Genomic DNA, 26742 nt, shown 5'->3' with positions numbered 1-26742 from the left:
TCAATGAAATAAAGGAGCCCAGTCTCGTTTTGGAATCAAAAGGTAGGTCTGGGTTTCTGGCTTTGGGAGAGAGAGTTAGAGCCAATAATCAATTACAGAAGATACAGCCTGTTTAAACGTGGTCTTGTAAACATATGCACTACTATACATCTTCCTAGTTTCAGGAGGGCTTTATTATCAAGTTCAACCAATTACTGTTTGTTCACATTCAGCAGCCTGGAAATTCTAATAGATGCAGTTACTTTTAGGATACTGTTGGTCAGAGCCTGGTGGGAGCGGCCTCCATTCCTGCCCCCTGGACTCTGGACTCTGCCACCAGAAAGACTGGATGCTGGGCAGGGCTGATAGGGAACAGTCTACGTGGCAGTAGTATCTACATTCGTTCAAGCATATCATTTAAAGAACACACAACAAATGAATGAAAATCATAATGTAAACAGAAGTCATGGTTAAACAAAAAACACAGCCCCGTTAGAACCGTGTGTGGCCCTCGAGCTTCCTGAACCGGCCGCACAACCCACACCCAACCCAGGAAGCACAGAGTTTGGGCATGCACACCTGGTTAAGGTGCAAGTAGCCTAGCACCCGTGGCCCCAGCAACGGATATTTTAGGTATTGATGCGTTTTCTAATTTTCGTTACAAATAATCACTTTGGACTGATCTAAATGTATTTACAAAGAGCACTTGAACGGTTTCCTGGCACGGATCTGAGTGCCAGTTACACGGTAGAAACTTATGTGGAACTTTGGCGCCATCCAGTGTCCCTGAAGAAAATAAACGAGCAGGGTTAAGAAAAAAAATCGAGATTCGCATGCTAAAAAACATTTGCAACACCTTTCTGAATTTGCGAGGCTGGAAAGTCAAAGACTGATTCAATTAGGTCATTCGAATTACTAGCAAACAAATTCAAATATAAACATAAAGGCAGGGTAAAGGGATGACGAAAACCAGAATATATTCTGTTTCTTGAACGGATAGCCAAAAAAAACTCAATTTGCTTTTGCAGTCTCTGTTGTTGAGTAGTTTAAATTGCTTCATTACAATTGTTAGAAACGTTGCAAAGGCGTGATATGGCAGTTTTAAAGAAAAAGTGACTCACTCGAAGTGTCCAGTATTGTCAGCCCACATGTTCCGACATAGGGCCATCTCTCGGGCAGTCTAAGTGACTCCTAGAGGTGAAGATGGAAATAGTGAGACTGTAGTTAAAATTCGACCTGAATCACAAAGCCATTAACGTGTGGTTTCATGGGCAAGGGAACGTCGATCGAGTTATGAGCACAAGGTATTCACTAAAAGTGTCTCGTAAATCTTTTAAATAAAACACAATAATACTGCACTTAACCTGAAAATAATTGGAAATGTACTCCTGTCCATGGCAGTAGTAAATCCCTTTGCAGGGTGGGAAAATAATAGAACCCCTTCCAAATGCGTTAAGGAAAACGTGTTCCATTGGGAACATTTGTTTTCCTCGTGGAGAAAACGATGCCCTTGCTGTTTTCATGAAGCGATGTGTCACTTCTCATAAATAAGGCTCAGTATATCTTTCCCATGCATTACGGGCTGGCTAACTTAGACACTGAGTAGCAGCTCACCTTGAATCGTAGCCAGGATACATTTAACTCCAAGAGGCTCTCTTGTTGTTTTTGGCCTTTGAGGCTAGAAATACCAGCTCATGAAAAGCACTAAATCTGCCAAGAGAGACCTGGGCCGAGAGCTGACTCTTGGAGACCTTAGAGCAATTTTTCAGTTAACAGGGAATGGTAGGCAGATTACATAATACAAATAAGGTCAGGGTTGTCAGCTACCCATTTCAACTCAAGGACACCTTGGATGGAAAGGCTTATGCAGACATTTCTCCCACAGCCAAAGGTAGCTGAAGGGCATGTCATTACAGATTTTTCTCGCAAGAACACCAAAAACACGTAGCCCTACTGCAGAGCATGGAGATCAAGCTTCATGAAGCTGAACATCTTCTCCAATATGTCTGTTGTACATGAAGATAACAGACACTGCTATAATCTGTTGCCAGATCACTAGACTGTTGATTGAGCAATTCAGATTTTTAAATAACTGTCTTCTGGGCTTGTAGAAGAAGAAGTGGGGCACCTTGGAGGTGTCATGCAGGATCTGCAGACCCATGGGGCCTCATTCAGCCTATAGCTTATGAATTTACGTGAAATATGGATGTCTCGTAGGCCCTTCATCCCATTCTGCAGGGGTCACATCATTTTGTGCTAGGCTGCTGGTACATCTCTTCTTGGCCGTGGCAGCAGAATCTACAGCTGACTGTTCTGGGAGAAAGAAGTAAGTGGTCTTTTGTGCTGCTAATTGGAATATTTTGTGTCTGGTCACAAGCCTACCTGGTTTGGATATGGGATTTTTCCAGAATGCTAAGTTTGCTAGCAGAACGAGTTGGTCAATAAAACAATGCCTCTTGTTGTCCTTGGATGATGTGCTATCTAGTGCTTGAGTCTATGATGCTCAACTGCCTTGGGTAGCATAGAAGAGTAGAATTTGTTAGAGGGGTACCTTCCACCTCCAAATAACTCCTTGTTGTCACTTGGAAAACCTTGTTTTTCTCTGGTCTTCAATGGAGAACATGGAAGGGGCTGTAAGGCAGTAACATGGTGGGCTGATATACTTCTAGATGGATGAGTGGCCACAGATTTACAGGGTTTTTATTAACTAGGCCTGATGCCAGACACCATTTTGTTTGCTGCCTGTTCCATGATAGGACAGTACATAAGGACCATGAAATAGTTTGCATGTCAAGTTAAGGAAGCTAGCTGAAAGTGCTCTTATCCATTGTGATTTTGTGGTCAATGGAGTATGGCTGAGGAATCTCCTGTGGTACAGCTCCTGAAAGGTTTATCAAAGATCATCAGGATTCAAACAGCTTGAGATCCTGTAGAGTCAAAACAGAAGGTATCAGAGAAGATTCTAGTGCTTAAGTAGCTTAAGGAATCGGGGACACACTGATTGAGCAAACGTGGTCCGATTGGCTAAGAATTGGCACAGTAGAATCTTATCATATATGGTGCAACACCTTCTAATTATCTTTCTTTAAGAAACTGGGTAACTGGTTGAAGAGGGTGAAATCCTTCCCAAGCAGCAGCAACAGTTTTTCTCAGGATTAAGTCATAAGCAAGCCTAAATTAACCGGAGCTCCACCCTCGGGTAGCTTGGCACAGAGAAGTTAGTCTTAACTGGGAAGCAATGAATAAAGTATTTATGCAATATTTCAAACAGTTACACTGTGAAAATACACCACAAAAGGATCCCACAACAGATTTAGAAAAATAGAGTACATTTTAATAGATAAAACAAGACTAAAACGACAAAAATCCAATCAGTAGTACTGGAGCTATATCATTTGGTAGATTTTAGTGAGAACAATGCCAAAAAGCACCAATTGTGGACATTTGGTGGTCGTGCCAGACCGGGACAAACTTTCAAGTTCAGTGTGACCGCAATGAAGCATGGGTCGGCTACAGGTACCTAGTTAGTCGCGCTGAACAAAGTACCTTAAATACTGGTTTGCAGAGTGGCTCTAGGATCTGTGTCGAAGATGCATTGTGTAGCTGAAGCAATGGTTCCAAGGTACGATTGCGAAGTCTTGCGTCATTGTTGAGGATCCCATCAATGAGGGCTTGAGATGCAAAGTCTGGGGTCGAGAAATGCATTGCTCAGTCAACGCGATGTGTCGGTTCCGAGGATCTGCAGAGCTTTAATGCAGAGATCATCATGGAGGCTGCTGTCGACAAGGGATGCAAGGTCATGCACCAGTTATCTGTCACACAGGGGTGGTTCAGAAGAAGCTGCGCAGGTGATGCAGGTCTTTGCCTTGGTTTTGAACCACACAGCAGCAGCAATGCGTCAGTTCTGCTTGAGGTTACATCTCGCAACAGAGGGGATTAGCCGGTTCCATTTGATCCACAGAGGCTGGCAAAGCATCTTAAGCCACACCCAAGGGTCCAGGACTGGGATGGCAAAACCTGGCAGCGTGTACTCACATATGGCAGATTCCATGTGCAGGTGCGAGGTTGTTGGAATCCTAAGTGTCCCACAGGCTTCAGATCAGGTCAGCCAGCTATCCCTTGGAGTCACTCTGAGCTTCTGGGTTCAAGACATGCAGGTTCCGTCCTTCTCACCCAGGCAAGAGGGCAGCAGGCCAGCACAGCAGCGCAGCAGTCCTTCAGAGCTGCAGACCAACAATGTTGCAGTCCATTCAGCAGAACAGCAGTCCTCCCTTCTGGCAGAGTATCCACAGGTCCAGAAGTATACTGAAGAGTTGGTGTCTGAGGTCAGTATTCATACCCAGTTGTGCCTTTGAAGTGGGGAGAAGCTTCTAGAGGTCTCCCTTAGAAGCCCCCAGGCATTCCGCCTTCCCTATCCTGACTCCAGACTAACTACAGGAGGTATGCAGCCCTTTGTGCGGAGGCAGGACACAGCCTATTGAAGTGTAAGTAGGGCTGTACTCTGCTCCATGCTCCCATCCTGCAGGGAAGGCTCATCCAGGAACACCTAAGCTCTCAATTGTGTGTGGCTGTCTAGGAGGAACACACAAAGCCTAACATTCAGCTACACCAAGTATGTGACCCAGAGACAGGTCACAGGAACCAAATGGCTAAGGTGGGAAAATACCCACTTTCTAAAAGTGACATTTTTAAAATTGCAATATTAAATACGACTTCACCATAAGTTAGGATTTTTTATTACAAATCCAAAAATACCAAACATGAACTGGGATTGTTTCCACTCTCTGTGGGTCCTACGCTGGCCGCCCTTTCTCTTCAGCCCTCCAGCAGCGGAGCAAATGACACGCCAGAGCGCCCAACTCAGGGAGCCCGTGATTCAATCACTAACACCTGGGCCTTGATTCCCGCTTCAGCACCAGCAGCAGCAGAGAGAGGAGCTGCGCGGGAGCGGGAGAAATGCTGAAAAAACGCCGAAGGGAAAACGGACCAGCCACCCGCCCGCCCGTACCCACTGATTACCCCGCTGACTGTGCTTCTCCTGTGACGACCCAGGCTCCGGCGACGGGACGCTGTTAGTCGGTGATAACCTAAGAGCCAAACGGAGCAGGGTTCCTAAACAGGCACGCCACCCTGCCATGACAGAACGACCTCACGGACCAGCCGACGGGCATCTCTGCGGTGAATGGATTCCTCTGCGGTGCGAACGCTGAAACACAGGAGGCGTCCCCGACCTTGACCATGACCAACACCCACAGGGCCTTGCTGGTGCTCAGAGATAAGTGTGTTCCAGGACAGGGCACACATATTCAACACACATAACAAGCCAGTGCGGTGAGCGAGACCACTTCCCAGATACCCGCAGCGGTCCTATAAGTGCCGGGTCATAACAAATTAAACTCTGCCTAAATTCCAAGCCTCGGGAGAAACGCCACAGTAAGGATATTACACGCTATTTCCCGCGGTCTTGGTCACCTTGCTGCTGTTCTCTTCTCCGGACCAGAGGGGAAACTACGTGTTCCTGAAATCCTGCCCTCTCCCTGGAGGGAGGAGCACATTACTTCACCCGCGGGGCCTGTCCTTGCCCGTCATCGCCCGTTGGCAGCTGGGCTGGGCCACCCCCCTGATTTTTGCGGCCTCAGAGGCACTGGTCATTTTTACTTGGAAAAGGTACTGTCATTGTTGTTAGCTCATATCTGGCGGGACTATCTGTGGACTGTTTGGGACTTTAAATTGGATTTACACCTCGTTCTATAACACCTTCTGGTGTAGTAGTGCTCTGCTATTGTTGTGTATTGTCTCTACTTTGGCATCATTCTTGTTGACTAGCAACAGTCACAATGGGGAAAAGGAAAGAGATGGAAGTTAGGCTGGGAGGCGCTAGCAAGAAACGATCTAAAAAACGATCCCAGGTAACAGTACAAGAGACTGAGAGTGTAGATGGCGAAGGGGGGACTGGAGAGGAAATTTTAGCCCGCATAGAAAATATTGTTACCGATTGTGAAGTTCTGCTGACCTCACCTGCTCCAAGCCCCAACGTCTCGCTGATTAAAACTACCCAGACCAAACCTTCTACCTCCAAGAGTTCAAGTGGGTTAACTGATAGTGGGTACGGGAATATTCCCAAATTATTTAAGCAAGCTGTTAGGAAAAATACACTACCCACAGTTGTAGCGAAGACTATAAACTACCCACAGTTGTAGCAAAGACTAATAAACTTGCCTCAGGTATACAAAACTCATCAAGTACCTCTTATTGCGAGGAAATTGGATTATTTGAATAAATTACTTTGAATAATCGTTTTGCCCCCCTCAGTGATGATCCATCCATAGCCAAAATGTACGCAAACTTGGATAATTCACAGCTAGAGAGTAACGATCTAAGCTTAAAAACTACACAGGGCGCAGGGGAAGGCAGTAGTGGTACCCTACCATCAAATCTTGATCTTTTGAAGGAAATAGGAGTCTTAAAATGTAGTATTGAGGCACTAACCATGCAAGTTTCCAAACGTTGTCGAAAATTAGACAAGAGCAAAGGTCCACAGTCACCAGTAGCCCCCCACCAACTGCTGTATTTCCTCAGGCTAGTTCAATAATGAGACCCGAAACCTTTTGGAAAACAAGCTAACTCAAGTAACCTAAATACGTTGTCTCCAGACATAGATAACCAACGGCCACACGGAACAGGAGCAACCATTAGGGCCACCTTGGACCATTATGGCCCAGCGGGTGTATATGGTAGGAGACTTGAGGGTCTGCCACTGGACTGGGCAGACAAAGGCCCACTGACAAGGCCAGCCACCCAGGCTCACAATAGCGTTTCTTCACAGTACATATCACCACAGGCAATGCATAATGTGGCAAACACCAGACCAGTAATACCAATTTTCATGATCAATGTTCCTAAAATAGATTCCACCTGCCTTAGATATGAGAATGGAGAAGTCCTCAAAAATAAAGCAATACATTGGCTGAAACATACTAGGGGGTGTAGATCAATAATTAGAGAGGATATTATATATGCCAAAAGGTGTATCCAGGATCAGAGTCCAGTTGATGCAATCGAGCTGACCCTAGTCACAAACCATCTTGTGCAAGATTTAATTGCCCTTGAAGCCAAATCTTCCTTATCTACTTCCACAAAAATTAGGTTAAGATTGACGGTTCATCCCACACCTAGGCAACATAATACCTTGAACCAGGAATGTGTGGAAACCCCTTCCTCATTACTTTTGCTGAATGATTGACGATCCACAGCTCTATCCAACAATCAGAGGAGTATATCTAGTGCAGACTGTATGACTCCAACTGACTCCCTGGACTTATACTATGATGTTTACCAGATAGGCCAAGAGTCCATGCCTTGCTCACTAGAGGTGGCCCAAGACCCTGTCTTTATACTGGCCCTGAATGCAAGTCCTGAGGTCAAAGAACTAGTCACAGTGATTGACGGTGGAGATGTGCCCATTTTGAACGAACCATCTTTCCCCCAGGCCCTGCTCTCAAAAGGTAGTGGGGATATGATGAAAATGTTGTCCTGGAACCTGGCAGGTATAAGCAGGAAGCTTGATTACCCACACTGGCTGGACCTTGTTACCCGGCAAGAAATATGCTTGTTCCAGGAAACTTGGTGCAGACACCAACGTATATACCAGGGTTCAAGACTTTTTTCAAGCCAGCAATACCATCTAAACAAAGCAGGGCCTCAGGGGGACTGCTCACTTTAGTAAATCTTAGCATAAACTGTGAAGTAAAGGAGCTGGCCTCTAACTGTCTAGATATTCTGGGGATTAGGCTTACAGACAGTAAAGGCCAATCTGTTGACATCTACAATGTATATGCCTGGAGCACTAGAGGTGGCACCTCGTCCACCCTTTCTATCCTGGATAACCTATTGGGAAATAGGAATGTTAGCCACCCATTAATTATCAGTGGTGATTTCAACGTCACATTCGAGCCATTGGATTGGGTAGAGTCTATTGATGTGACTGAGGAGGACAAAGCCTGGATGGTGCCCCCTCTGGAGCTATCTCCAATTAAAAAATGGTCACAAGCGGCTCTCCAAATGAATGCAATATCCCTAAAACATATGGTAAGAGTGGCCATTGGCCGAACCAGCTCAGATAGAGGTGGTGGGATGACCTTCATGACTACATATTAGTGGATCTGACCCTTTGGCCCCTAGTAAGGTATATGTCTTTAGCTCCAGCTTGCGATACTGATCATAACTTCCTACTTTTAACAGTTAGTCATCTCTGGGGGAAACTTGGGGAAGTTAACATATTATCATTAAGTACAAGGGAGCTAATCCCTACAAATGACAAGCGCCGGCTTAAATGGCCTGCGGTTTTGACTGACAAATCTAAGATACATAAGATTAACAAAACTCTTGCCAAGCATTTAAGGACATTAGAAACCTTAAATAGGGACTCACCCATACAGAGTAGTTGTAGTACTCCCCACAAGGATTTTTTTGATCGATTGGCTTCTTTCTTTCTTGTCTCTACTAATATGACCTGGCCCCCGCAGGGAAGGATTATAGGAAATAACTCTTGGTTCAACAAAGAGTGTAGGGCTGCGAGAGGGAGGCTGACCATAGCGATCAAGAGCAGGGACCTGATTAGTATGCATAAAAACATAAAGGAATATAACCAGGCCCAAGTCAAAGCGAAAAAAGAATGGGATGAAAGGAGATGGGAAGATTTAGGGGAGGCTATTGGACACCCGGACACTAGACTATTTTGGTCTCTTTTGTCAAAACCAAACTCTGTGCACTCACCTCCGCTGGCCAACAACATCCCTGCAATAGAATGGCATAAACAGTTTGGGGAGTTATATTCCTTCGGTAACTCCCCCTATGGATTCCAAATGCCCCAGGATTTGGATGTTCAAAGAAGTATCATCACATTCACCAGGGAAGAGAAGACACGTTCTTTAGACAAGTTCTTTAGATGCCATTATTCCTGCTAAAGCACCTGGCCCGATGGCATCCCTGGTGATCTTTTTCGTGCCGATAGGGACAACTGTCCAACCTATTTTTTTAAATTGGCCAATGATATTGCTGTAGGGGGAAGCATTCTGAATTCTTGGAAGGGGGCTGAGGTGATACCAATTTTCCAAAAAGGGGACAGATCTAAGCCTGCCAACTACCGCCCAATAAGCCTGATAGACTGTGCCCAAAAGATCTTCTCATGCTCTCTCTTAACCAAAATCTAGATTTGGATGGATGAGAATGATATTCTCTCTCCGTTACAGGCGGGCTTCTGGTGGAAGACCGGCACTGTCGATTAGGCATTCCACCTTGTCCTACTATATTGGAAGGTAGTTGTGCTGGGCAAAGGCAGTCTATATCTTGCCTTTATAGATATCAAAATGGCTTTTGATCTAGTCCCCCGGGATCTACTCTGGCAGGTTCTTTTGAATATGGGCATGCCCTGGAAACTTTAGAACCTCTGATTAGGTTACACAAAAATAATTTTGCTCGTGTAAGGTGGGGGAAACAGGGGCAACTCACTGACCCGATTAAGATCCTGTGGGGGGTACACCAAGGGTGCATCTTGGCCCCCACCCTATTTTCCCATTACATAAACCAAATTGCCGATCTCATGTGCTCTACTGAGGCTGATGTTCCCTCCTTGGCAAACCAGAAAATAGCTACACTACTGTTTGCCGATGATACCCTTTTGGTATCTAAGACCCCTATGGGCCTTCGAAAGCTCCTGAACCAATTTAAGGCCTTCTGCGACTGAGGGGCTTGGTCATTAACACTATGAAAACTATATTGATGATGATGAACCCCTGCAAGTCTTTTAAAAGAAATCTGGTTCTAGACAACGTCCCGCTAGAGAGGGTCAGCTCTTTTGAGTACTTGGGCATCAAACTGTCTGACAAAATTTCTTGGAAGAACCACTTAGACAAAGTGTCCCTGAAATTTTTACAGCTAACTGGGGCTTTGCGGCGGGAGCTTTGTCTTTCATTTACCAAGCCTGTCGCCTCATCCCTAAAACTATATAGCTCTAAGGCAGTTAGTAGTGTGCATTAAGGGGCAGAACTCTGGGGATCAGTGGACGCCAGCTCGCTAGCGATAGTGGAAAATAAGTTCCTTAGGAGTCTGGTATCACTTCCCCAACGTACCCCCGTCCTCCCTTTGAAATTGGACTTGGGTATTAGATCAATTAATGACCAAATGAGACTGCGGCCTTTGCTTTTTTGGTACAGGCTGGTCTCCACTCCCGACCTGGCCCTTTTATGCCGCTGCTTTTAACGAAGTTTTAGCATTGGATACAAATAAAAAAATTGGGTGGTTCAAATACATTAATAATACCCGGGCAGCTATTGGTCTCCCAAAAGAGCTTGTGGGTTCCCCGCCCTCGTACTCTAAGGACCAATTCAAGTCATTATATTGGTCATGGGTTGAGCAGAACATTTACCTGAAAACACACCAAGGTAGCTTAACTGATGCTTTTCTAGATATTAAATCTGGAAAACTGCTTGAGCATTTTTCCGACATCATTAAGGAGCCAGTAGACAGGAAACTGATATGGCTGCCTACCCATTAATGCTCACACTAATTCCTGGTTGGCTGATAATATCCAGCCCAAGGGCTGCCCAGCTTGCTCATATGCGCATGAATCCATAGGCCGTGTTTTCTTTGCATGTCCAGCGTACACCAGACCAAGAAGGACTTGGCTGGCACCAGTATGTAGAAAGTTGGGAACCTACAGTCCTAATGAAGCTCTTCGTATCTTGAAATCAGACACAAGACTCTATGTATGTTCAGTCGCCAAATTCCTTGGCCAGTTCTGGGCAACCAGGCGTAGGTTTGTGACTGCATCCTTGAGTGGCACAGCCCAAATGAATGGGAGTTCTAGGAATTGAGAGTCTCCTATATTCTTATTTTTTTATTTTTTATTATTCCTAAACCTGTTTTTTATGCATTTTTAATGTGTTTATTATCTTGATTTTATAGTACAATGCAGTAAAGGGCTCTTAAAAGACTGGTTTATAGTAGAAGGGGTGTAGATTATATTAAATCGCTAAATGGCAGTTACAAATGCACTTGCACTTTAGTTATATATCAAATACCCCTGATTAAGATGGTAAATAGTTAAGTTCTGTCCTCTGTCAATCTTCCATCGTGTTTAAATATTGTAATATGAATTATTTGATCTTTTGGGACCGATGCAAGGAATAGTTCTTTAATTTTTATTTCGAACACCACTGACAAAAATGTATGTGTTTGTATCTTTTATGGTATTATCAACGAAATAAAGATTTTATGAATGAACTGGTTACCTGCTCCCATTTCAAAATTACAACTTATTAAATGTAATAAGGTGACTCCAATGTTATCCAATGGAAGATGTAGGCCTTGCAATGTGGAAAACAAATGTAGGAGTTTTTCACTACCAGGACACGTAAAACCTAAAAATACATGTTCAACTTTTTTAATATACTGGACCCTGCACCCTGGGCTGTCCCGGGCCTTTCCTATGGGTGACTTAAATGTATAAAAAAGAAGGTTTGGGTCTTGAAAAAAGGATTTTTTTGCCAGGTCAAAATGGCAGTTTAAAACTGCATACACAGGATGCAATGGAAAGGTCTGAGACATGTTTAAAGGGCTAAGTGACTGTCATAATCAGTGCTGCAGGCCCACAAGCCGCATTTAATTTACAGGCCCTGAGCATATGTAGTTCCACTTTGCAGGGGGTGTACAAGTAAATTAAAGATGCCAATTGGGTATAAGCCAATGTTACCATGTTATAATGAGTGAGCACATGCACTTTAGCACTGGTTAGTAGTGGTAAAGTGCGCAGTCTTAAGACCACAAAAAGGAGATCAGCAAAAATAGAGGAGAAAGCAGCGTTGGCTGCTCCGCAATGGCGGAGGAGCATTGCCCCACTGACACAGAGCCAGCAACTGAAAAAGAAAACAATTTTTGACTATTGTTTTATTTTTCAGCCACTGGCTTTGAGCCAACGCGGGTAAGGAGAGGCGGGGCCGGGTCATGGGAGGGGGAGGAGGAGTGTTGTGCACTTCTAAGTGTGGATGTCTGTTTGGCTGGCCATCCTAGGCTGGCCAAACAGACATGCACACTTAGGTTTCTCTAACTCGGCTGTATTGTACAGATGGGTTGGAGAAAGGCACAGCCTCCCTATACCTGAGCGGAGCATAAAACTAACCTTCTCAGGCCAATCCCCACACTGCTCTCATAGTATGAGAGCAGCATCTGTATTGAATGGGGAGTCTGTTGTCCCAGGGACTGCTGGGAGCAGCAGAACAGAGGAGCAACGAAGCACAAGGAGGACGCAGGAACAGTTTTGTAAAAAATATTTTAATTCAACCCCCACCCCATTCCGCGTCCAATGCTTCTGCTTCCCGGCCACCCGGCCACTCCTTAGTGGCAGTAGCCGTGACTGGGCAGAGGGTAAAAAGCTTGGGGGAAGACAGGCTGGGCATTCTCCATGTACACTTATTGGTGTTGGACAAGAGAAAGCCTATTTCATGGATTACAGCTGAAGAGAAATACAACTGGACAAAACACTCATTTTAAAGGAATTGGATTTAGCCATGGATGTGGCTTATGCTGACACCTTTAGTAGAGACCTGGAACAGAGCTTATCAACACCTTATGAAACAAATAGGTAGGATTATTGTCTGTGGTCTGAGGAGGATGAGCCCTGGAAAGGAATGTATTTAGGGGTTCACTGATAGAATATCAATGTAACAAAGATCGATGTTCTACATATCAAAAAAATATATTGACTGCAAAAATATCGACTCTAATACCTTAACAGGTAAGTACAAAAATATCAAATAAAAAATATTGAGGTAAAAAAGTATTGGTTTCATAATATATATAGAATAAAATAATATATAGTAAATACATTAAATATTAATATTATTTTTAACAAAATAAATAAAATGTAATATACATTTTAACTAAATATAATAAACTCAATTAAAATATATATAACACATAAACATAAAAATGTATACATATTCCTATATTTACATACAAATAATATATTCACTATTAGCTTTATTTAATATTTAACCTTTACAATAATATAAACATTATATATATATGTATATATATTATAAGCACAATGAGGGGCGGCACAACCGGATACTTTAAGAAGCTTTATTCCTCTTCACAACACCCCACCGACGCGTTTCAGCCTCACGGCTTTTCTCACGGCCACCAAGTCCCTTTTTAGTTTCCATTTATATACTGCCCCATATTAGCCTTGAGGTGGCATTATGGGATACATAGTTCATGAAAAAATATATTAAAAAGACAATTGCAACAAACAAAGGACTGGTGTGTTCCTTATGTCAATGTATAGTACATTGCGTCCAACATTCGTTTCACTTAGGGCACATTTTTTCAAAGTATTTTTTAACTTAAAAAAATTATATATGCGGTTTCGGGTATAGTACCCCTATTTGCATAGTTACTGGCCGGATAAGTTCATATTTACTCCAGGTGTATGTGGAGATCTTCTCCAAAGTTCATGCCTTTGGGATGTTTTGTACGGAACCGCACAATGAAACGTGATTCCATTTGTCGAAGAAGACGGATTGTGTCCCCTCCTCTCTCTAGCTTAGTGAGCATTTTTAATCCATAGAAGCTCATTGCTCGCCAGTCCCCATTTTGACAAGTGCTCAGATGCTTCGCTGTAGCATACAGCATATTGGAGTTTTTCACAGCACGGATGTGTTCCAGTATCCTCTTTTTGAGCATGCATGTGGTGCATCCTATATACTTCATCCCGCACCTGCATTCGATGACATATACCACGTTTTTTGATGTACATGTGATATATTGTTTGATAGGCATGCTTTTGCCATCCGGTTCCACCACAGTTTTCATTCTTTTTCCTATTTTGCACGCTTTACATGAGGTGCAGGGTTTGAAACCTATATTCTGTTCTGTCCACCATTTCGGTTGCTGCTTAATTTGGAAAAAGCTTTTCACCAATAGATTTTGCAGTGATGTGTTTTTTCTATACGTGATGGAGGGATGTTCGCCAGCCATTGTGCCTATGTCCGGATCACTGGTTATTAGATGCCAATATTTTTTCATTTTTTTGGCAATTATTCCGCTCTCCTTGCTGTATGTTGTGACAAATCTTGGGGGATCTTTGTCTTGTGGGGGTTTTGGCTTTTCAATCAGAGTCTCTGCTCTACTGATCTTGTCCACTTTGTTTTTGCAGGTTTTCAGGACATAGTCTTTGTATCCCCTTGACTGGAATCTGACTTTGCTTTCATGTATATGCTTTTCTGCATCTTCTGGTTTTGAACAGTTTCTTTTTAAACGTACAAACTCTCCATACGGAATACTCTTCAATAATGCCTTGGGATGGAAGCTGGTGCCATGTAGCACACTATTCGTTGCAGTTTTTTTACGGAACAGAGTTGTTTCAAGTTTACCATCGGAGATGTAGACCTTGGTGTCTAAAAAGTCTATTTCTCTTTTGTTTGTTGAGCAGGTGAATTGTAGACCAACATCATTGTCATTTAATCTGGTAAAGTATCTTTGAAATTGTTCATCAGTGCCATTCCAGATTAGAAAAAGGTCGTCAATATATCTGACCCACAGAATTATGCGATCTAATTCTTCCTGGTTGGTGTCGTTCCATGCAATTGTCTTTTCCCACCATCCCATCGTGATATTGGCGTAATTTGGGGAAAATGATATTCCCATGGCCGTACCGCATTCCTGTTTGTACAGATCGTTATTAAAAAGAAACACATTGTTCGTGAGACATAGTTCTATCATACTTAGCAGCATTGACGTGTGATCAAATTCTTTGATACTTCGTTATTGCAAAAAATATTTACAAGCTTGCAAACCTACGCTGTGTCTTATCGATGTATATAGTGACACCACGTCGATTGTCACTAAAAGATAGCCCGGATCCCATGTCACATCCATTAGAGTCCTAAGAAAGTCTCCGGTGTCCTTTAAATAAGATGGCATACTATGGGCAATTGGTGCAAGAAAGGTGTCGACATACCTTGAGACATTTTCATATAATGAGCTGCATGAGGAGACAATCGGTCTTCCTGGTGGATTAATCAGTGTCTTATGGATCTTGGGTAGAAAATAAATGCATGGGGTAATTGGATGCTCAGTTGTCATGAATTTCTTTTCCTCATCATTTATTAGCCCTTTTGCATGACAGCTCTGTAGTAGTTCTTTTAAATCCGACGTCATTCTTGATATTGGATTAGATTGAAGTGTGCTGTAATGATGTTCAATATTAAGCTGTCTCTCAGCCTCTTTGATGTAATCACTAGTGTCCATAATAACGATATTCCCACCCTTGTCGGCGGGCTTAATCGTTATTTTTTCATTGTCCATCAGATTCTGGATTGCCTTACGTTCTTTGATAGACAGATTTTCTCTTTTGTTATCCTTAATCTTCACGAGATTGTCAATTTCCTCTGTCATTGCATCTGAGAACAGATCAATTTTATTCCCTGGTGATAGGACTGGATAGAATCGAGACTTTTTCTTTAATCCAGTATTTTTACTTTGGTTAGTTTTAATGTTCATTTGTTCCAGCATTTGTGAATCCGTTAATGTTTCACCCATCGGATTGAACATCAATTCAAATGTCTCTCTCAAATCAGGTAATTGTTCAATGGTCATTGTAGATTCTTCCTCTCTTGCTTGTTGTGTTGTGTTATTCATGTTATTAGATATCGCTTTGTTGGCATACATTTTCGCTAGTTTCAATTTTCTTACAAACTTGTATAGATCAATTTTCACCTGAGGATAATCAAAATGGGCCTCGGGGCAGAATGATAAGCCTTTATTCAGCACAGTTTGTTCTTCAACTGTTGGTTGGTATTGTAAAAGATTAACAATCAAGTTTGTTACTTCCTGTTGCGGAGGGGATATTGTCTTCTTTCGTTGTTTTGACCTGCGGGTTTTGCGGGTACTGGTGAGGGACTTGGTTGGTTTAGTGTGGCTCTTCCTCTCCCTCTGCTTGGGAAGGACGCTCTTCCCCTTCCTCTTCTTCTGGTGATGTTTTTCTCCAAATTCACCAATTTCACTTCCTCTAAAACACTCAAGTTTTTTGACTGGTCACGAGTTGCATCAGTCATGCTCGCATCTGATTCACTCCCACTCGATATTGGCTGATTTGGTGGGAAGTTCCTTTTCAGATTGTCGTAACGTCGTGCAAACGTAAAAATTCTGCCATGCAGATAATCTAATTCATCTCTCCTGAATTTGCGTTCCTTACGTTCTTCTATTTCAACTTCATAGGCATCCAGTCTAGCTTTCATTTCTTTTCGCATTTTAGTGATGTCTTCTTGATTGGTTTCTTTGGAGAGAAGTTCCTCTAGCTCCTTTATTTTTGTAGTGATATCATCAATGTCCATTTTGGCATGTTTTATAAGGATGCGCATCATGTTCAAAGAGCACATCGTGTTGTTTTCCAGCCATTCATTGATCAGTTCCTCCTTAGTATCGGGATGGTTAGATTAGACCTTGTAAAAGTTTGTTTATAAGATAACATATGTTGTGTAGACAATTGGGTTTGAAGATACTGATCTTTTCCATCTATAACAAAAGGAAAAAGGAAAGTTTGTTTTTTGTGTAAGTCTTTTGCTTACAGACACTTCATGAACATTGTAAATCGAGCCCTGTCTCCACCCTCCACACTTCAGTGTCTAGGTCTCTAACGTCCAGCCACAGGAATGGAGACAAAACCTTTCCACTCACTAATGAAAGCTGTCCTCATCTTCCATCTTGTTGCATTCCAAACCGTGGGCATCCAGAATAGATCCCACTGCCCCCCTACTCAGACTCTTAACACACATGTGCTACTCATGCATTGGATTTGCACACACACTCGACATGCACACCAGATGTCAGTGCAAGTTTCACATAACAACGGTACTTCACGCGAAAGGGGTGAGTAACTAAACCACTGTAGTGTAGTTCCTATATTCCCAATAGGCTCTGCGCATTGGAATAATATCTTCAAAAGTATATACGTAGGACAGAGGTTAACTAGGTCTTCTACTGACTATATTAGACTTACGTTTTGTGTGCCAGCTAGCTCAGAGTTCACTAGAAACTTTCTCGAATAGGCGAGGAGGAGTTTAACCTCCCTGGATAGACAAGAAGGGATTTAGTTTCTGACAACCGTAGAACATGACAACTTTGCTCTCCCTGATCAAGAGTATATCTCTAGAGTCGTGTGAAAACAAAAGACAGCTATTTTACTCAGTCAATACGTGCATACTTAGTTTCACCAGATTGTAGAGAAAGGAAGAGACGGGCGTTTTCAATAAAAGGTGTTATTTATTGATCAGTCTCTTTTCTCATACAAGAGAAATGAATCGCTACAATTGCAATACTTAGGGTTAAGTAGAATGCATATAGTAAAAGCAGGATTATAAAATAATACTGTAAAAGCATTGATATGGTTTCTTAGCCATATGATACTTTAAAATGGATAAAAGATATACATACATATATACATTGACTAATCGTACTCAACTGGTGCTTCTAACTACGCCTACCCCGGTGTACCTGACCTAAGCCTAATACATGGGAGGGAGTAAGTAAGTAGCAGTTTAAGTTAAGTTTGTTTTGCCAAGAATCTGACTCAATAATTCTCTGCAAGGGTTTAGTCAGTTCAGTACCTGGGATTTAGAAGGCTGGAGGGCTGGTATCTCTTTCTCAGGACTCGGTATCCCAGTCACCCGCGAAGGTGGGCTGGAAACGCTGGAAGCTGGATTTCTCGGCAAGAGAAAAGACAGCGTCTTCCTCAGCGCGTCAAAAGGGGAGGGGCAGCGTCCGTGGGCTCTCGCATCAGCTGGGCTCTCCGGCCAGTAGTCACCGCTCCAGGTTCATCACCACCGTGTGTCTGCTTAGGGCAGCGTTGGTATATTTATACCTGAGAGGTGCTGGGTTTGACGTAAGGATGGACATAAGACGTCAATAAAGATGTCACTAAGAACTGATCGTTCTTGCAGTGCTTTACAGGAGTTCTCTGACTAAATCAAAACATAGCAGGCGGGGATTTCCCAGGTTGCTCGAGGCTTGGATTTGTTTAAGAACTCGGTGTGCTTTCTAGGGGGCTGGAGGATAGTGCTTGCTTAATGTGACAGCATGCGCTATGACTAATTTATGAAACGGGTTTCTGTGCCGTTGTATGGATATTAGTGATTTATAACCGGACAAGGGTCAGGAATCGGAGTATCGATACAGGTCCCTAGATAAACATACTACACCCACTCCACGCATTCATGTCCATAGTTACTAACCTAAGCAATAGTAAAGATAACTAATAGTGCATGTGTATACCGAACCACCCCAAAATACATTTTTTGCATTTGAAAAATGGCATAGGTGAAATACACGAAAATTAGTATAGATACTGTATGCATTCAAGCAGTGTAATCATTCAGGAAAAGATGCACATTTATATCAGCATGAATGACTTGCGAAAATAACACATGAAATGGCTCTTAATACAGAAAAAAAAGTGCGAGACCACTCCATCACATATAAATACAGTCATTTGTAAATATGCTAGAGGCTGAGGTAATGTATTGTCTCTAGAGTTCCTAAAAATAGAAGCTCTGTTCTCTAAGAATAGTTCTACTTTAAGCAGAAGATAAGTGCCAAAAAAGGTCAATATTTTGGAATCGAAAAAATAGTGTTCGTTTTCAAGGGAAATAGAAAAAAAATCCAAATATTCCCAGTAGCTTTGTTTTTCAAAGCTGAAGGCCAAATCCAGAGTTCAGGGAACGCTGTGTGCTCGTTTGCTTAAAGTTATTCCTTTTGTTCTGGGGAAAACATCATTTCAGACAGACTTTCAAAAAAACAGTCCACTGCCTCAGGTGAAAGTTCCACCAAGTTGGAGAATGTCGCTACCATGCAGTCGTGCGCATGATCGCTTTCAATGATGTTTCGATCAGTATTGCTTACAGAAGGTCGTACCTGGTTGATGCTGCTCTCATCTTGTACTTCACTACCCTTTAATCGCAGTGGTGAAGTTTCCACGAATGCCGTCATCAGGATAGGTAACCGCTGGGGACAACACGATGCATGAGCCTTTACTGGACCCAACAAAGTATCTGTATCCAATTGTACTTCTGATTGTAGTGTAAGACAGGTGTCCAACACGCATTCTTCACCGCATAGCATACATCTTAACACAGGTAAGACACAAGTCTGCCATATGGGTCTGAATGAAAGAAACCAGGTCATATTCAGATCTCTTAGCCCGGGCTAATCCAAGGACTTTAGTTATGCGGTCCCGATAGCGTATAGCTAGGATCGTTTCTTCCATTGTTGCTGGAGTCTTGCCTGTGACATGGCTTTGCCATAACGAAGCAGGAGTAGCAAAAATAAGATGTCTGCTACGAGTCCCAACAGGAGTGGAAGTCCGCCAAAGACAGAATGGACAAAATTAGGAAAAATACCCAGGACTGCTTTGAATGGTGTTAACAGTCCCGAAAAAACAGTCTTAAATACACTCGCGATACCATTCGTATCAGAAATGTTTAAGATTTCGTTTAGCATTTCTGCGAAGTGTAGGGGCAATTTGTTGATAACAATGCATGTATCTCTGCTGTTGTCCTTGCAACTTGGAGATCATACGTTTCTTTTGATGACGTCAAGTGTACTGGCGTCTGTAGAAGCACAGTCTTCATTCTGCTTAAAGTATCAATTCGAATAGAAGAGATTTTCAAACTTGGCCAAATTTTTCCCTCCCTGTCTGGAGTGTCATTTGGAAACAATACTCGCTCCCAGCAAGTGACCATGGAACTCACAGTTACTAGATAAGGTTTTCCTGGCAGCAAGCCACAACATCTGTGATCCACAATTAGAATGTAGCTCCCGTTAGAAAGCCGTCTAAAGAATGGCTCTATTCGAGTTGCAGGTGTGCCGAGCTGGTGACATGAAAGGTTATTTGAAGTCCCCTCACAGGCCCCATGTAAACTTATACCCTGACACAGAAGCATACCACTTAGTGATTTTTCACAATTATTACCACTAAGAAATACACTCTGTCCTTTTTTACTATAACATGTATGTGTATAAGGTAGGTTCCATGTTGACTTAATGTATCCTTTACCCAACCTTTCATACTGGCCTGCCTGTATATATTTTTGGCAGTATCGAAATTGGAAAGTTGTTATCGGAATAGTTATGATCCCGTGTATTATCCATTCAATGACAGGTCGTTCTGACATTGTCAATGGTAATCTCTCAAGTTTTTCAATACTCAGAATTGTATACTCTGCACCCTTCTGTGCCAAGCTGATTTGTGTATCAGTAAGGTTAAAGATAGTGAATAATGACGTTGTGTTGATTAAACGCCAAGGCACGTAGCCTGAACGCAGATTTTGTAACGTCCAGCCAAGCTGTACAATAGAACGCAATTGGGACTGACCGTGTTGCAACATCAGTAAGTCTTGCTCTATTATATCGATTGCATATGATACAATACTGTCCAGTGAATATATTCTGGAAGACAGAGTCATTAACCCATTGTCCACAACAGAAAGTGATTTTTCCAAATTAACACGGTCAATTTCCCGTATTTTCTCTGCTGTCTCAATTTGAGTTTCTTTCCAAGCTTCGTTGTAAGCTGCATATATAGAGGCCGCTATGAAACGGTTTTGACGCTGTTTGCGTGGTCCCATAATGAAATCACGCAAGTCAGCACCTTCTTTAAGTAAAGTCAAGTGTTGCTTAATTTCTGCCAGTGTGGATGTCTGTAGCCATTCGAGGCAGAGTTTTCCTACACTGTATGTTGTTACAATCCCTGGATGTTGTCTCTGGGAGTATCTAGGGTCTGGCCTGGTCAATTTGAACCCCTGTATTTTGTTCAGGAATCTATCTTGACAGTTATTTGTGTCTGTGGGCCAGATCAACCATTTCTTCCAATCAGGATGTGTTCTGTTTTGGTTTAAAATATGGGATACGTCTATCTCAACATCTGTAGTGCTATTACTTTCATGTGTTGGCTTTGGAATAGACGGTTTGTTTAAATCTTTAATTTTGGTTAGGCCTAGACATGTTGTCTGTTTAATTGTGTCATTCAAAAATATAATTTGTTCCGGGATCATGCAGGCTCTAAATAATGATTCTATACCTTGGACCTGCCAATCTTTTGTACCCCAGATTGTTTTTGTTTCAATATTATTGTTCCAAAAATCAAAACCGAATGTATTCATTTTTTCAAAAAATGTTTCTGAATAGATTAATTTTGTATTTGTAAGCATGGTTTTCATTCCTGTCTTATTTAACATTCTAAAATAAAATGTTTCTGCATTACTTGTGTTAAACCCTGAGAAGTATGAACATTTATCATAAAATGTTTTTGAACTGCCTTTCAGTGGAGTTGCACAATGTTCCCATTGATTATAATTAAAAACATTTCTAGGTTGAGCAGATTTATGCAGATAATGGTTACCATAGTGGTTGTAACAGTACATCTGGTCATAATTAGATGAACCTTGTAAATAATCCTGTTCTGTAAATTTAGTTGACATCACTAGGTCTGACATCATATCATTAATACTTTCAAAGTCCCAATCATCAGAGAATGTGCTCCGTTTTACAAAGTCACTTAATGAAACCTTAAATTGATGAGGATACTTCAAGAGTTCGACCGGACCATATATGTCAAAATCAGTTTTGTCCCATGCTACCCCACCGGGTATAGGAATGGCTGTGAAGTTTACTGAAGAAAGTTTCTCTTTTCTCGATGTGTGAAGACTCGTGTGGTTTCAGGACCAAGTTGATATTCTGACTTGCTGTGTCCATTGTAACATATTTTCCCTCAATGAAATGTCCCAAGCATAGTACCATGATGAGCCAAAGTATGAGGACAAAAACACCTTGTGCCACCCAAAATTCAATCCATGGAGAAATCAGATAGGTTTCTTGTAGTTGATGAAAGAGTTCTTTTGCTTTGTTTTTAAAAGTCTTTGATGTTGTTGGCTGTTCCTCAGGTTCGCTCGGATCCTCAGAAAAATCATCAAAGTTGATGAAGTAGCCTGATGCAGTTCTGTCAATTGTTTCAATTGCGCCTGGAATTTTCTGTGTTGCATTAGCATAGTCTGTGGTTACATCATTGTAGATTGGTGTTTCTTGATGCATTATTGCAATTCGGGTTTCAAGAGGCTTAAGTTCCATGGATTTGTTGCATAGTCCTTGTTGATTCACTGTAGGTTTATCAAATGTGATTAGTCTCTCAGTTTGAACCTCTGTGTTTGTAGCAAACTTTGGTGTTCTGCTACTTTTTGGGAGTCCACTTGGCCTACTACTTATTATCGGCCACATGATTGTGGTTTAACCAGGTCGATGGATACAACTCGGTTCTCCTTTTTACCAGCAAGGGGCGGTAATACAACTGATCTTGTCCCGTTGATAGCCAAGACAGGTACTGCTTTTCTGTAAGAAGGCCCAAATTCCTTTTTCTCTGACCAGATCCCCGATTTTTGGAATCCAGACAGGCCTTGCTGGGAAAGGTGGTTTCTCATCAGTGGTTGTTGGCTGTTGTTTCAACTTTATGTTGCTCAGGTCTTTTCTTTTTTCGTGTAAGTCCTGTAAAATAGCCAAACGATCTTTGATATCAAAGCATTTTTCTTTCACCACTGAAGTTTGACTATCGAGGTCCTGGATTAGCATTCTAGTCCCGAACAATAGTTCATACGGACTGAGACCTTTCAGAGAATTTCTTGGCAGATTGTTAAGACTACGTTGGACACTTATTAAATGTTTGACCCACCTAGCCCCCGAACCTAATACCTTTGCCGTTATAGATTGCTTTATGTCACGGTTTTTTCTTTCCACAATCCCGTTTCCCTCAGGATGGAAGGGACAAGAGTACCGCAATGCAATGCCCATGCTGGTCATGGCCTCCCTATAAGCTCGAGAGCTAAAAGCAGGACTCTGGTCAGAATGTAGCATGCCAATTGCGCATGTGCCGATAAAGACTCACAAATCTTTTATAACAGTTCTGGCGTCAGCCGAGCGCTGGGGCCACATCCAAATGAATCTTGTGCATGAATCCACTGCGACCATGATATATTTATAGTTGCCGTCCCTTTGTAAGGGACCGCAGTGGTCCAGGTAAACACATGCTAATGGTTTATCTGAGATTAGAAGGGGCGTCTGTGCTTGTCGTTTCACGGTTGATACCTTCATTCTTTGGCATATTTCACATTCTAGGACATAGTTCCTTGTTTGTCGTCTCATGTGTGGCCACCAGTATCTCTGTTTTAATAACGATACTGTGGCTGAAACACCAGCATGTGCAGAAGCGAGCCCTTCGTGTGATGCTATAATAAGTCCTAACCTATATTCCATGTTTGGAATTGCTCTATCCCCCACTCCAGGGATTTAAGCAAATGGAACATTATTCGCATAAGTTATGTATGAGTACTTTACTGGAAAGCCTTTCGGGAGTGTTTCTATCGCATCTTTTACTGTAGCGCTGACAGCTTGTAATATTTCGCTGTCCATTTTTGTTTTTGACCGGGTGATAGCGGCTACGGAAGCCGTTTGGACAGCTGCCTTCGCTGCCTCATCAGCCAATGAATTCCCTGCAACGTGAACGCCATCACGCTGATGACTCAGTGTATGAATCACATGAGTCTTTTGTAGTTCCTTTTGTAAAAGAACTACTTGTTCCCAAAGCGTTTTATGCTTGATTGTGCCACCTTTTGCATCTTTAAAACCGTTCTGAACCCAGATCTGCAAGTATTCATTGTAAGACTGAACGCAATAATATGAATCGCACACTATGAGTGTGGGGAATTTGCGATTGGTATTCTCAAGCGCCATCTTAATTGCTAGTAGTTCTGCTCGCTGAGCTGTACAATCTCCTAGAGATTGCGTTTTAGTGACAAGTGGTCTAAATTTTCCTCCGTGCCAGCGACCTTTAACAATCGCGCACGCAGCACTGTAAGCTTGTTTACCCCCAACTGCGGGCTGTGCTGATCCGTCCATATATATTATACAGCCGTAGTGTTCTAGAGGCAGGATTTCGGTCGGCAGAGGACATTCAAATTTATATTGGAGAAATTCTTGTGTTTTTAAATTAGGATCAAATTTGTATACCACGTCTTTTGCAGCAAGAGAATTGACCCACTGTATCCATCTCGGATGTAGTGCTTTAGCATTTGGAATGCTTGCCTTTGTTACGGCCTCTAGGGCTGGTATTGGTGTAACGATGATTATTCGTTTACCTTGTGCTAGGGCTCTTTCTTTCGCTACAGCAGTCTGGACCGCGGTTAGAATTTTTTCCGTTGGGCTAAATTTCATTTCAGCTTTTGTGTACAAATGTGATTTGTATGCTAGTACCGTTTCTCCCTCATTAGAGGTTAGGTATGTGAATCCGCATCTTCCTGGGATGACTCGAATCACAAGGTTGCGTGTGTTATCGCGTGTTTGCAGTTTTGTTTTAGCTAACATGTCTGTTTGTAATGATCTCAAAATTTCTGTGTGTTTTTGAGTCCAATTGATTGTTTTAAAATCTGGTCTTATTAGGTCATAGAGAGGTTTAACCCTCTATGCATAATTTATAATGTAAGTTCTTCCGAAATTCAGGAAACCTAGAATTGATTGTAAGTTTTTCAGCATTCTTGGTGCTTGGATTACAGCGCATTTCTCTAGGAAATTGTCTGCCAGGCTTTTGCCTTCACTTGATAATTCATATCCTAAAAACAGGACAGTTAGATGGGCAATTCTTGACTTTTTGAAGTTGAATTTGTAACCCTCTGCTGCGAACCCAAGTATTATGGTGTTCACTCTTTTCAAGTGAGTATCCAAGTCATCATCTGTTAGATAGATGTCATCGACATAAGATAATGCCTCATCATCATACATTTGTAGTAACTCTGTTACTCTTGCTGAGAATAATCCTGGGCTGTTCTTGAACCCCTGTGGCAAACGACAGAAATTTTGCTGCGAGCCATTTATTGAGAACGCGGTCAAATATCTGCTTTCAGGTGCTATATTTTGACAAAAGAATCCATTAGAAATGTCAAATGTTGTTTTGTATTTTTTGCACACTATGCTATTCATTAGTGCTGCACTGTGTGAGTTTTGTACTGCAAAAGTTTTGCAACATGAGTTTAGGTGTCTGTAGTCCAAAACTAGATGATATGAATCGTCTGGCTTGGAGACAGGAAACAAAGGATTGTTCATTTGTGAGGTGCAAGTTTCAATCACCCCCTGGTATTCAAGTTGATCTAAGATCTCCCTGACCTGTTTTTTAGCTTCTTGCTTAATTGGGTACTGCCTCTGTGCAGTTGGTTGAGATTTTAACTGGATTTTGTGAGGAGGTGAGTCCTCATCCCATCCTACATGGTTTTTATATAATGCAGGAGCTTGGGCTACTGCCCATTTTCTTGCAAGTGTATATTTTTTATGTATTGGAATGTGATTTGAGAAGGCAGGCATAATCATTTCTTCGCCATGAGGGCACTCCCTGACAAACTCCGGTGGCCAGTCTTTTTCAGCTAAAAGGATGTCATAGCCTTTGGAGAGGTTATCCCAAAATAGACCCCTTATTTTCCTAGTCTTATCTCCCTCTATACGTAATGTTATTTCGTATATTTTATGAGGTTTGCTAACTCTGGTATCTGCAGTTTCCACCTGAATGTATTCATTCGTGTCCACTGTCTCCAGATGATTCATCAGGATCTTGCGAGCTATGCTCACTTCTGCTGCGCTGTCTAGCATTGTCTGAGCCCACTCTCCGTTTTTCAGCTGTGTCCTCAGTATCCTCGGCATGTTTGATTACTTTAATACTGGCTACCTTCTTCTTTGGAAATTGTAACTTTTTACTTTGATGAGCAGGTTCCTTGTCTTTGGACTTGAAGTGCTCTTCCCTTTGTTCTGACCGTCCTCTTCTTTCCGATTTCTGCGAGGAAGTCTGAAAAGATCGAGAGGGACGTGTATCAATATCTTGATATCTATCAGGTTTCTTCAAATTATCCCTATTTCTAAGGTTGTATTTTTTCTCAGAGGGCTCCCTCTGGGGAGACTTGTGTCCTTGGTCCGGTGATCTTTCTCTCCGTCGAGGAGACCTTCCTCTGGACTGGAATCTTTTTTCTTTGGGAGTGGATTGTTTATTTCCATCCCAGCTCTTTTTTGGAGTGTTTAGATTATTTTTAATAAATACCTTTTCAGGATTTTCAGTTAGTTGGGGTTTCACTGGTTTCCCACCCAAACTATCTCTTCCTAGTTCTTCATAGGATTTTTGTATGATTCTGGCAAGTTCAAATGGCTGTTCTGCTATATCTGTTTCTTTCAACTTCTGGCGGATCGCTACAGATGCTGCTTCCCCTTTTATGTTGGCTAGTAATATAGCCGAGACCTGCTTGAAGTCTTTCAATAATTTCATACCCAGAGTTAAAGCAGGTTCTGGACCGTATTCATTTTGAATCTGTCTTAGTACATCTGGTATTACCGCCATGGACGGAACACCATGTGTTTTTGTGTAAATGGAAGCAAAGACTGTGCCCCAAGTGTCACAGTCCTCCTCATGTGGTGCGATCCCCATTGGAAGACAGATAGTCAGAATTCTGTGTTTCTCAACAGGGGTAGTATCCGGAAATACCGCCTCTATTTGAGTGATTTTTTGTGCTAACCAGAATGGAATTTGTTCCCGTTTTGCGGGTACTTTACCTAGACAGGACTGTATGTTCTGTGGTGTGATTTTATTTGTGTTTCCCTGATGAGGGGTCAGCTGTGGAATGTTAATAGCTG

At 42.3% G+C, this 26742-nt stretch overlaps 1 protein-coding gene across 1 annotated transcript in view; it reads left to right on the top strand.

Annotated features, from left to right (window-relative positions):
• Positions 1-26742, top strand: part of PANX3 (pannexin 3) — an 80819-nt gene that overhangs the window by 6506 nt on the left and 47571 nt on the right. The gene's annotated exons all lie outside the window — the stretch shown is intronic.

Source organism: Lissotriton helveticus, chromosome 3_1 (genome assembly GCF_964261635.1).
Source record: "Lissotriton helveticus chromosome 3_1, aLisHel1.1, whole genome shotgun sequence".
Lineage (NCBI taxonomy): Eukaryota > Metazoa > Chordata > Amphibia > Caudata > Salamandridae > Lissotriton > Lissotriton helveticus.
Note: the sequence above shows the minus strand (reverse complement) of the source record. Positions and strands in the feature narration are given on the sequence as shown.